The 9,314-nt window shown below is 38.4% G+C and overlaps 1 long non-coding RNA gene across 1 annotated transcript; it reads left to right on the top strand.

Annotated features, from left to right (window-relative positions):
* The first annotated feature begins 272 nt into the window (after nucleotides 1–272).
* On the top strand, nucleotides 273–8,023 carry LOC121712812. The gene is made up of 3 exons (XR_006032653.1): nucleotides 273–283; nucleotides 7,511–7,516; nucleotides 7,946–8,023. It is a non-coding gene; the product is annotated as an uncharacterized LOC121712812 (long non-coding RNA).
* Nucleotides 8,024–9,314: the final 1,291 nt, after the last annotated feature.

The raw sequence follows: 9,314 nt of genomic DNA, 5'->3' as shown, positions 1-9,314 counted from the left end.
TAACTATTATGAAGAGTTGTCAGTCTTTACAGAGGATTTACACTGTATTTTTTTTTACTGTAAAGGCGACTGTGCTTGCCTAGTTAAAACATCTCACTGGTGCTCTTTCCTATCATTCAAATCCCAGCCATGCAAAAAATGGAAGAGTGTGCATGTTTGAAGAGTGCTATGGAGATTGCATTATTTGCAAATAAAAATAAAATTTAGACAATATATCCTTTATAGTGCAACAAAAAGAAACATTCTCCAGTGCATCATTACTGCATATGATGCTGAAAGGGAAGTGGACCTTGGACAAATTCTCAGCTATGAACTGATTAATGTCCCTGTACTGTAGCTATTGTAGATAGCGATGGTTATTTGTGAAGTGGAAATAAGTCATCCTCACTCAAGTGCTGTCTAGCAATGTGGAATGTCCAGTAGTGATCGCTACAAAAACTGCTCATTCAACACTGGTAATTGATGCTCAAGATCTAGTTATGTCTTCAGGGCACCCATCTGACTGCAGCACATTAAAGAAGTATGCAGGAAAGTTTGTAAGAAACTTTTGTATTGTTATTTGGTATTTGTTATGTGGTAGCAAATGATGTTGACTATCAAAGAAATAGACCTAATGTAGGAATGCACACAGATATTGCAACAAATACGCTCAAGCCAATCCAAACTTTTCTCATCTGTTGTTCCTCGTTGGTGGAACACACTGCCAGTTCCTACAAGAGCAGGGTCATCCCTCTCCATTTTCAAAAAACTCCTGAAGACCCAGCTCTTTAGAGAACATCTCCTCTCATAGCACCACTTACAAGTCTTGCTGATCTTAGCACTTACCAGCCATCTTGAACTGACACTCAACTGTTTAAAAACAGCACTCACTTATTCTTACTGTACTCTACCGTTTTTAAATTGTCCTAAAATTGTTGAGAGAATTGCTTTGAAACTTGTTACTATGTTGTTAGTCGCTTTGGTTAAAAATGTGTCAGCCAAATGTAATGTAATAATGGTGTAGGCCTATCTGATTAAGACCCAAAGAGTGGTTGAAACGTACTTATTAAATTACACTGGGAGCAAAGAAGACTATCTTCACTTTTTTCCCTTTGCAACTGTCAAAGAAATCCCATAAACACAGGAAGGCCTAGGGTAGCCTACATCAGATGGCCTAAAGATTAGGCTCTTCTGCATAGCATTAAGTGATTTGCATGCAGTAATTTGAACACTGACCTTGATCTAGCCTACTTTGGCTATTTAAAGGTAATTTATTGCCAAAACATCACACAATATAAATGAGCTATAACAAACAATAAAGGACTTAATCACACACAAACTACTATTTTACTGACTTCAAAAATAATAATTATGTAGGAAGTTTAGAAGTTTGAAACCCAGAATTGACCAAAAGTGCACTAAATTCAACACAAATGACTCAATACACTTGGAGGAGGCCTGCGTCCTTTCTTTTCCAGATATTTTAGGATTTGGATATCGCTTCAGTATCGAGTATCAAGATATTTATGGCAGGTATTGTATCGAAGTCATAATTTTGGTATCGTGACAACACTATGCCAGAGCCACTCTGTTTTCTAGATGTCGAGGATCGGAGGCTCTACCACCAACAAGTGATGCTGCTCAATGGCATATTAGAAAAGCACATTATCAAGCTCTAGTATGGAGGCAAGCACACAATACCAAATCCAGTGTTACTAGAAGTAAAATGTTTTTTTACTTGACGGTTGTTGCTGACGGTAGACTGCATTAGGCTTATTCCCGCTATCTAAGTTCATATGTACTGTAGGATATATTCTGAGTTGACGGTTATCTGTGCAATTTGTTATAAAATTATTATTATTGTGTGATAAAAATGCATTAAACACCACGAGTGACTCACTATGTTAGCAATAAAAATATGGCTGTGTTTTGATTAGAATTTCCGAGTTTATTACATGTTAACTGTAATCATGTTCCCATTAAATATGTTAATAAACTATAGTATGGCTTATTTAATGCTCAAACATGTATTTAGAGAACACTTTTATTTGGTTTTAGTGATTACTTTTGAAATCAACCCAATTTAGGGAAAAATAAGCAAAAATAATCGCTATTTTATGTTAAAATGCTGATTATGCAGCTTAGAACTCAGAATTGAGCTTGGTAAACAAAATATTCAGAATCAGCACCCTCAAATTAGGTAAGAAGGGTGGTTTACCAACTTTTCCTCAAATTTGTGAGGAAAGACTATTTTGAACACTTGAAAAAAAACGTGCAAAAACAATAATTACAACTAGAGAATGTAATTCCAGGGAATTACGAGTGCATGAAAATGACGCTAGGACAGACATGGTGGTTGCACAGCTTAATAAAAGTTGATAGTTTAAAAGTAGACAGTTTAAAAGTTGAATGTAGATTGGAAGTTGATCACACTAGTTGACTGAAAAGCCCAGGCTGCCAAACAGTTGTGGGCAGAGGACACAATTGGCGGGAGTCATAGCTGATGACGACAGTTGGATTGGCTGAACAGTTAAATAGTTGGATAGTTTAAATGGTTCAAAAATTTCATAGGGAATTATTGAAGTGAGGACTTTTATTTTGAAACAGCTTTGGGCAGAGGAAACAGTTGACGGGAGTCATAGTTGATGACAACTGACAGTTGGAATAGTTGAACAGTTAAAAAGTTGGATAGTTTAAATGGTTAAATAATTTAATAGGGGATTATAGCAGTGAAGACTTTTATTTTGAAACAGTTGTGGGGAGAGGAAACAGTTGACTGGAGTCAAAGTTGATGACAACTGACTGTTGCTAGAGTAGTTATGGTGGTTGCTATGCTCGTTGCTAGGGTACTTGAAGTCGTTGCTAGGTTGTTGCTAGGGTGTCCATGGTGGCTACTATCAGAAATAAAGGAGTTACTACAGTGGTTTGCTAATATAATCATCTTGGTTGCTATGGAAACTGACATAGATGCTTAATTTCAATGGTTGCTAAATTGGTTGCTAGGTAGGTGGTGTTTTAATATAGTAGGCTAGAGGCATAGTTGACGATAACTGACCGTTGGAATAGTTGAACAGTTAAATAGTTGGATAGTTTAAATGGTTAAATTATTTAATAGGGAATTATTGTAGTGGAGACTTTTATTTTGAAACAGTTGTGGGCAGAGGAAACAGTTGAACAGGATCTGTAGTCTTAAGAGAGCCAGATTGTATGCTTAAAGCCTGAGACAGACAGTTGCTGGAGGTGGCCGGAACCATATGGCTCTGGCCGGAACACTTGGCATAGGATTCTAAGTGCCCTATTGTGATGCCATAATCACCAATGTTAAGTCTATGGGGAAATTTTTAATAGTTTTTAATTAATAGTTCAAAAAGTATAAATTTTACAAATATGAAAAATACATTCCACTACGTAACGCAGTTTGAATGAAGTTTCTACATTAAACGGTTGAAGCCACATTAAACGCGGAAAAAGCGCGTCCTTAAAGGAGTACCATCACACCGGTGTGACGGGAATGTTGGGAAATTAACGTTCTAAAGAATATCTGGGTTCATTGAATTCAACATAGAATTTTAGAACCTTCAATTGCTGCGGAACTTAAAATGTTCAAAAACCTACACCTTTAAGGGTTAACCGCAACAATTGAAGGTTTTAAAATTCTATGTTGAATTCAATGAACCCAGATATTCTTTAGAATGTTCATTTCTCAACATTCCCGTCACACCGGTGTGACAGTACTCCTTTAAGGGTTAAAGAAGAATAATATTAAGAAATCGGATAACAGTAGATTGCATTTTCATGCACTCTAATAAAAGCGAGCTCTATACGCGCAAGATATATTTGGATGGCAACCCATCTTTAATGTTGCATATCTCTAAATTTGATCCAAGGTGTTTCTGAAAATACAAACTGAATCTTTTACAGTAGCCTAGCTCTATAATTTTGAACAATCTGTTTTAGAGCTTAATAATCCTGACCTGTGAAAACAGTTGTGTTGATGGGGACTGATGTGGATATGTTGTCCATTTTCTTATATCTATTCAATTATGTCTGGTCTATTATTAGGCCTACCTCTTTTCAATCCATTATTATTAGATATTTTTTTTGTAAAGAAATAGGCCTACATCTATCCCTTATGTTATGCCAATATATTTAATTCACCTGCATATAGGCTACAGTAGCCTAGATAGAGGATTATTATAGTGCATGAAAATGCACTATACTGTTCTTCCAAGGCTTCTTCTTATTCTTCTTCTTCTAACGTGTTTAATGCAGCTTCAACCGTTTAACGTAGAAACTTCATTCAAACATTGTCACGTAAGTCTTACTTAGGACAAGAGTGCTATGTCTTTTTAAACTATTAATTAAAAACTATCAAAATTTCCCCATTGACTTAACATTGCCCTTTATGACATCACAGCAATTAGAATCCTATGGCAGGTGTTCAGGCCACCTGGCCCAACTGCCAGTCTCAGGCTTTAAGCATACAAACTGGCCCTATTAAGACTACACATCCTTTTCAACTGCTTCCTCTGCCAAAAACTGTTTCAAAATAAAAGTCCTCACTACAATATTTCACTGTTAAACAATTTAACCCTTTAAACTACTGAACATTTTAACTGTTCAGCCATTGTAACTGTTACTTGTCATCAACTATGACTCCTACCCACTGTAGCTAGTTAGCATGGTTAGCATAGTAATCATGCTAGTTAGCATTTTTAGCAAAACTGCTAAAAATGATTAGCTAAGTTAGCTAAGTAACATGGTTAACATAGTTAGCATGCTAGTTAGCATAACTACTAAAAATGATTAGCTAAGTTAGCTAAGTAACATGGTTAGCATAGTTAGCATGCTAGCATGTTGTTAGCATTTTTAGCAAAACAGCTAAAAATGATTAGCTAAGTAACATGGTTAGTATAGTTAGCATGCTAACATGCTAGTTAGCATAACTGCTAAAAATGATTAGCTAGGTTAGCTAACATAGTTAGCATGCCTACTAAAAATTATTAGCTAAGTTAGCTAAGTCACATGGTAAGCATACTTAACATGTTAGCATGCTAATTAGCATAGTTAGCATACCTACTAAAAATGATTAGCTAGGTTAGCTAAGTCACATGGTTAACATAGTTAACATGTTAGCATTGCTAACATGCTAGTTAGCATAACTACTAAAAATGAAAACATTAGCTAAGTTAACTGTTAAGTAACTTGGTTAACATTATTATCTTTGATAACATAGTTAGCATAACTGCTAGCAAACATTAGAGCCATTCCAACTGTCAGTTATCGTCAATTATCTACCTAAATAATTTAACCATTTAAATTATCCACCTATTTAACCGTTCAATCATTCCAACTATATTAAACCTTATCTACCAAGCAAATCATTTAACTATATAAACTGTCCACCTATTTAACTGTTCAGTCATTCCAACTCTATTAAACCTCATTTACCTAGCAACCAATATAGTTTGTTTTTACTCTGTATGATATTTTACATCATATTTTTTGCATTTTCATGCACTGTATTTCCTTCACAAAATGCTTTTCTAGTTGACATCTGCTGTTGTCAGTGTGCAGGCTATCCTTTAAAGGCAGTTTAAAGGGATAACCAAAGTGCAGTTTCCTACCCAAAGCTAGAAAGTTGCTAGGTCGGCAATCGTCCAGAGAAGGCCGCTCAGACAATGGCAGAAGTGTTCGTCATGTTATATTTTTTACAGTCTATGGTTATGAGTTGATGTGCCATCAAAATGTTTTTGGAGACGTAATGTTAAGGTCAAAAAACTCTGTCACTTTAGCTGATGAGCTCTCACCCCTCGCTGCCGTTCGATGCTTTGCTGAATGTTGTGTAGCCTACCCGTAGGTCGGTCGTTGGCACCTTTATTTACGACTGACATGTAAGTGCCTGCTTTGCAGGTCAGGCACTCAGCTTCATGGTGATATCGACCGAGACAAAAACATGGAAATTTACGTTTTAATTCGTCAGTGAACTTACACTAAACAAGGAAGTTTGCGCTATTGAGGTGACTGACTCCAATTAATTGTTTGAGATTACTATCGACCAATGACGGTAGGTCAGGATCAACACCCTACACTTTCCACTCAATGCAATGTAATGGTTTTGTTCCTCTCTGGAGCAGGTGTGTTACTGATCTATGCATATCTTTGATAACTGCAAGTATTTCTAATTATCAATATTTCTGCTTTTTATGTTGCTATATTAATATATTAATTATTATTAATATTTTACTATATACCTTGGGTGTTGGCAGCTTATTCTCTGCATGGCAACTGTGTTGTTCAGGTAGCCTAGGCAGTGCATAGTAATTAATACACCTGCAGATATTAGCTCTACATTCACCATTCTATGATACACACACACTATTTAAATTCTGGGGAGATACATCCTGCACTGAGGGTAAGTGTAGTATTTCCACAGTGGAGGCACCGCACTACTAAATTTGTAATCACTTCTTATTATTCATATTCATATTTACCATTTATACTCCTACTACACAGCTAAACAGTTATATTTATGGTATCAGGAATCTCAGCCAACTCACTATTCCACCGCTGAGAATTCAGGATCCTGTCGTGCCATTACTTAGTGTCATTTAGTGTAACTAAGTTAACCTTTACTGTGCTGAGTGACTAGCACTCGTTAAAAAGGGGTTACATATATATAACACCAAACAAACAAACAAAAAAAACAAGATCAACAGAGCTTTATAGAAATAACAGCAGTAGATTCTGACAAAAAGCACCTGCTTTAATTTTCGCAGTGAGACAGTATTTCCAGCTGGTCCCAGCTCTGGCCCAGAAGAGGCTCTCATCTCTTCCAGAATAATTCACTCAAAAGGTTGGATAGGTTGGTTGGAGGTAGCTGCCAATAGATGAAGTATTGTTGCTTGCCTTAAGATCAACTATGAATATGAACAGCTATCAGTTTATTAAGTCCATTTGTCTATTTGAGTCTGGTTCTGAATGGGCGTCAATACTGTATCATTACAAGGCCTCAGTGGAAGCGCTGAATGGATGTGGCTATTAATGGACACAAATCAATCATTGTTTAAAGTTTTGGCTGTGATCGCTGGAATAACGACCCCCATGTTCTTCATGAAGAGAGTATGACAAATTACTACAATTACTGTGATATTAATCTTTCCCCCTCTGCTGAGTCACCTCACACTGCAACAGACCACAGTGTATGGGCTAATGTGGATGGTGGTGGTTGGGGGTCATTACCCTCCAACTCTGAAGATTAAAATCCCTCCACCCCTTTTTTTAAATCACATAAATCCCCCCTTCTCTCTCTTTCTCCATCTCTCAACATGCACGCACACACACACACACACTCATTCCATCCCCAAGCACTTTTTAAAATACACTTAGCCTTAATACATCAGGGCCACCCTCCACAATATTTCCACTGAACCCAAGCAGCTTAGCATCCCGTGGACTTACTCTCTGTGCAGAAGTCATTTGACCCAGCCTTTTAAAGGCTAATGGCTTTTTCAAGACTGACTCCGCCGAGACTTGGGTGTCGGGCAACTCCAGTCAGGGCTCAGGATCTCGTGCCACATCTTCATACATAAATGGGTTTGTCAGAGAAACTTTTTTTTTTTTTACTTTAAACTTTACCCTTAACTTTGGGGGTTGGAAAACATAAACACTGTTGTTTCAAACCATTAGTGGAGATGTGACTGGCTCACACAAGAGAGAACTGGCCTATTTTGTTGCTATGTACCCCATCAATATTTCCTCGGTGTTGGTGTTCAGTCCTGTGGGGTATACTATGAAGCACGTTAGACATATCTAGGCTATGTAGACATATCGAGGCTTGACAAAGCCTTGACTCAGGGGTATACGGTGGGCATTGATTAAGGGGTACGTCTCACCAAAGACAGACTGACAGCCTGCTACAGACTTCAGCTTTCGCGCAAAGAACCCTTTTAAAGCCCCGCTTTAGCTAAATTTCCCACTCTGCTGAAGAAGTAGTGCATTATGCTATTTGAAACTGTGGAAGAAAGCAACAATAAAGCACATGTGTCACACAAACGGTGAGGTTCGTGCTACCAGCATAAAAAGAGATTCCACTGTTGGAGAATGGAAAGACCGTTTAACACTTTATTAAATGTACACAACACACACCCCATAAAATATGCACATTATATCACAAAAGAGTCCATAAAACATTCAGTCCAATGGCACAGGGCTAAAGATAAAACTCCCAGAGTTCAATAGGGAAATTAGGCATATGGTGTCAAGTCCGTTTAGTTCGGCAGGCAGGTTATTGCAGGCAGGCTCCAGTCATTCCGAAACAGTCAATAGCGAACGTAGGGTGAAACTCCACATATGACAGCCGGCGCCACGTCGTCTTACTTTTACAAGCAGGCCCCAGTCACTCTGACACTCTAAGGACAACAAAAAGAGGCCCTCAGTCTCCGTCGCACCCCAGTAGACAATTATTATGTACACACACGCACGCAGGTAAACCAACTTTCCTTTACTTAGCTTTTAGTGAGTGTTGAACCAAACTCATCCGGCCGTCGGTGTCACGTTGTCTTGCGGTTGCAGGCAGGCTCACTGCGCAGGTTACAGCCACACACTAGAAGAGAGGGAGAGCTCCTAAGTCGCAAGCAGATAACTCATATCCCACTCTCACTTCGCTATCGGCAGACGGACTTTCCTTTACTTAGCTTTAAAATGCGTGGAATCAGGCCTCAGGTCCAGTTCTCCAAACGCGGCACCCCACTCCAGCTCTCTTCTCCCTGTGGCGTGCTGCCTGTGTGTTTCTTTTTCGTCCTCCTCCCTCCGTGTGTCTGATCAAACTCTCATGTCGCGTGCCCACCTGGTCATCAATTAGCAGTCAAACAAGTCTCACGTGCAGTAAGCGCTACGCAGAGGGGGTAGTCAGCTGGCTGTAATAATCAGCTGATCGCTATGCAATCACGGACCCATAGTTCAAGCACACAGTGTCACAACAATCCACAGCATATAGTATTGACATAAACACAGCAAACTTCACTGCACACAGTATACACCCAAACCCAATGAATCACTAAATATACACCGCACACAAAATAAACAGCAAACCATTTGGATCAATGAGTCATAACAATACAGCAAGTGTTCTACTTTTGACACATGGATTTGTTTACAAGTTAGAAAAACGGTTAGCATAAGTTTGGCAGAACAATGTGGATGTTATAAGTTAAGAAACACGATTTAAAACGAGTTTCTTGTTTCTCACTTCACTTACCGGGACGGTAGTCCCAATGTTGCAAGGTTGATTTTCCGCCTGGGGACATTAGGGGGAGCAGGGAAAGTCACTGTTT

This window comes from Alosa sapidissima, chromosome 7 (genome assembly GCF_018492685.1).
Source record: "Alosa sapidissima isolate fAloSap1 chromosome 7, fAloSap1.pri, whole genome shotgun sequence".
NCBI lineage: Eukaryota > Metazoa > Chordata > Actinopteri > Clupeiformes > Clupeidae > Alosa > Alosa sapidissima.
This window is presented reverse-complemented; position numbering and strand designations above follow the sequence as displayed.